Source organism: Chlorocebus sabaeus, chromosome 26 (genome assembly GCF_047675955.1).
Source record: "Chlorocebus sabaeus isolate Y175 chromosome 26, mChlSab1.0.hap1, whole genome shotgun sequence".
Classification (NCBI taxonomy): Eukaryota; Metazoa; Chordata; class Mammalia; order Primates; family Cercopithecidae; genus Chlorocebus; species Chlorocebus sabaeus.
In genome coordinates this window covers 13,305,917-13,309,826 of record NC_132929.1, presented here as the reverse complement: position 1 = coordinate 13,309,826, position 3,910 = coordinate 13,305,917, and the positions used below count along the sequence as shown (strand labels likewise).

Genomic DNA, 3,910 nt, shown 5'->3' with positions numbered 1-3,910 from the left:
AAAATATATTACATACAAAATATGTGAAATATATCCAAAATTAAATATTTTTATTTGCTATGAGCAATTAAGGTTATTTATTTTATAGGATGAAAATAGAAAACTTTCTTTAATTTCCAGGTCAAATAAATTTAAAACAAAACATCCACAAGTTTTAGCATCTAAATTCGCTCCCTGGAATGGACCATAAGCTATAACAATATCTAGCCCAAGAATTACTATGAAATGTATTCATAAGAATTAAACTTATTTTTCCTCATGAGTACTAGGTTAATAAGAAAACAGAAAGTACAAACAGATTTATTTTTTTTTCTAAAGTGACCAAAAACTGAAGATGTAGAAAAACTAAACTGAAAGGCTTACAACTTTGTTTGCTAAAGAACAGGTGGGTATTATGTTTATGTTTATAAAATAATTACATGGAGATTACTAAAAGAAACATGGAAAATCAAGAAAATTGGCAAAATTAATCAGAACCCATTATTTACAACGCAGAAATAATTACTATTTCTGTATTTCATTTCTGTATGTCTACGAAGTATGGATAAATATTTATATATAATCCATATTCAAACTTTCACATGCTGCTTCAATGAACTTTAAATCATGAAGATCTTCTTATGTCATTCATTTTCTGTATTTTCCTTTTTTAGTGTTATGTAATATGCCAATGTATTATAATTTATTTGAAGACTTCTTTAATTTTCGGCCTTTAGGGTTCCAAGTTTTTACTGTTATAAATAATGCTGTGATAAACACACTTATATGTTAATCATTATCCACATTTCCATAGGACAAATATTATAAGTTTGGTAAAAGTTTTTATGCCAAACTTATTGGCATAAAATTGGCACCAACATTTCTATGCCACTAAATATGTATTGCCACATATGTATTATTACACGGTAATAATGTATTGCCACATAACACACCGTATGTATTGCTTTCCACAAAGATTATGCCAATTTACACTTCCACCCCAGTGTTTTAAAGTTCTGGTCTCATCACACCTCAAGAGAACAGATGAATCTCAATATTTTTTTTGTATGCGAGAGTACTATTCTAGTGGTCTTTAAAAGCAGCAATTAAATGAGGTCAAAAGAGCCTGACTTAATCCGTGAAAAATACGACTTTACTGTTAATTAACTGGCCTCAAAGCTTAGTGATATTTTTCCTGATTAGCTCTTAGACCCTGAACTTTTCCTTGTGCTGATGCAAGTCAGGCTAATAGGGAACATGTAATGGCAATCATTAATTGCATCGGATATTTCATATCAGAGGTATAGTTATTGCCCATTTTCCTGTTTGTTTTTAAAACTAGTAGTTTTCTGAAGGATTGACTGTGCCTGTCATTATCTCTTTGCCCTTGTCATAGTTTATGAGAGACACATATACAGATATTTGCCAAAGATAAACTGGGTCAAGGAGATCTTTCTTTTGATTGTCAACATATGATACTGTGTCCAGTTACGCCATTTGTTGACAACATTGTTGTTGTGTTGTTTGGTGACAACCATCTCTCTTGATCCCATTTTTAATACTCAATATGTAGACTTCATGCATAAATTATCAAGAAAAGACTGAATTGAGTTTTGCTCTACCCTAGGGGTCTAAAATATGAGGCTTAAAGTTCTATAACATTTAGTCTGGGTAAGTCAAACTATTAATATGCCTGGTTAGCCCCCTCTATTAGCATCACCCATGATTGGTCTACAGATTTGTGGGTATTTACAGTTTTGTTTGTTCTGATGTTCCCCATAAGACTTGATCTGGTATGTTTGAGGGACTTACCTAAAAGGCTTTAAGTAAAGCTGAGCAAATAGTATTAATAGATTTATCATGGTTCTGAAAATGCTTAACAGTCACTGTGCAAGGTAACAGACTGCATCTCCACTGGACTGTCTCATCTCAAGTAGCATGAATCCCTAAACCTACTTCACCTGCCACTTTATCTCTCAACTGTCGGCAGCTGTATCCTCCAAGACTTTTTAGTTCAATATCCTTATACCTAACAGCTGATGTATGAAAGAATCCTATCAGTTTCGCTGTTGAAATGGTTGCAGACTCCATTATTTCTAGTCACTTCTACTTTTACCTTGATCCAAGGCACCATTATCTCTTGGCTGATTTATTGTCAGGTAAGACAGATCATGCCACTCCCTTCTCAGAATTCTGAAATTCATTGTTCTCCATCTCATTCAAAATTTTTAAGAGTCCCTAAGGCCGCCCCTGCTGACCCCATAACCTTCTTTCGCACACTGATCCTCTTGTTCACTTCATGTTGGGGTCATTGTGACCTCCCTGTTATTCCTCTGCCCCAGGACTTTTGCACTAGCAATGTCTTCTATCTGGAATGCTCTGCCTCCAGGTAACCACTTACCTGAACTCTCACTTTCTTCAATGTTTTGCACAAACATCATCATCTTAATGAGGCCTATGATGACCACCCTATTTAAATTGCAGCCCCAGGACTTAGGCTTTTTCTTAACTCTGCTGTATTTCACATTTTTTTCTCACCAATGTGACATACTTATTTACAGTTTTTATTGTTTTGTGTTTGTCTCTTCCACTAGAAGGCAAGGTACCTGAAGGCAAGGATCTTTGCTTGCCTTATTCATTAATAAAAATTCCAAGAGTCTAGGACAGTGCTTTGCACATAAACGGAATAGTTGACAAATAAATACCCCCAAAACAAACAAATTAAAAATCTCGAGGTTAAGAATTAATTCTTAAAATGCTAATGAACTTTAATAGTAACTGTGGAGATGCAGCTGCATAAAAATGTGCCCCTGCTTCTCCTAACTACTCCTCATCAGCTTAGGTTTCCATCCCAATTCACACCTATAAACCAGCTTGATCAAAACCAACAACTTCTACCTTGGAAAATTATCTCCTTGATCTTTCAGAAGTTTTTTGTTTGTTTGTTTTTTGAGATATATGTGCTTTTATTAGCTGAGCCACTATTTGAGGGGGATGAAGCGGGAGTGGCACCGATGCAGGGCCAGCCGTGCTTCACGGGCTTGTAGGGGATGGAGAACTCGCCCAGGTAGTGGCCCATCATCTCTGGCTTGATCTCCACCTGGCTGAAGGTCTTACCGTTGTAGACGCCCACCATGCTGCCCACCATCTCGGGCAGAATGATCATGTCCTGCAGGTGCGTCTTCACCACTTCCGGCTTCTCCATGGGCGGTACCGCCTTCTTGGCCTTGCGCAGGCGCCTCAGCAGCGAGTGCTGCTTCCGCCCGAGGCCCCGGTTCGGCAGCCGTTGCTGGAGCCTGCTGTACGGCTGCATGAGTTGCCCGTAGGACAAGTCCAGCAGCTGGTCCAGGTCCACGACGCGGTAAGTGAACTTGCGGAAGGTCTACGTCTTCTGCTCTACCTCTGTCATCTTGCCGCATAGGCATTTTAAACGGTCATCCACTTCCCTTCTCTTGAAACTTTATTCTGTGAGTTCTATGTTACGATACGCTGTTTCCTTTCTAACTTGAGTCTCCTTGCTTAGCTCTTTCCCCTCTTTTCAGCCTGTATGTTTTGGAAAGACCTGGGACTCTGTTCTGGGCAGTCTTTTTTTTTTTTTTTTTTTTTCCCCCGTATTGAGTGACCCTTTCTGCACTTGCAGTTCCATCTATGTGGTTATTACTGCTAAATGTGTGTTTTCAGCCTTGACCAGAGTGCCATATTCATATATACAGCTGTCTACTTGACATCAGCATTTAGGTGTCTAACGGGCAGCTTTAAGTCAACAGGGTTAAAATTAAACTCTTGATGCACTGCCCTTCTGCCCTTCCTAATTGCATCTCCCTATCTGAGTAAACACCACCAACTATTACCCAGCCGTTCAAGCAAGAAAATCTCGATGTCATCTTGATTCCTCTTTCTTTCTCATGTCTCCTTAAGTCTAAGGTAGAAT

General features: G+C 38.1%; 1 pseudogene; it reads right to left on the bottom strand.

Moving 5' to 3' along the window:
- Window positions 1-2,960: 2,960 nt before the first annotated feature.
- Window positions 2,961-3,568, bottom strand: LOC103245868 (small ribosomal subunit protein uS19 pseudogene; annotated as a pseudogene).
- Between the last annotated feature and the right edge of the window lie 342 nt (window positions 3,569-3,910).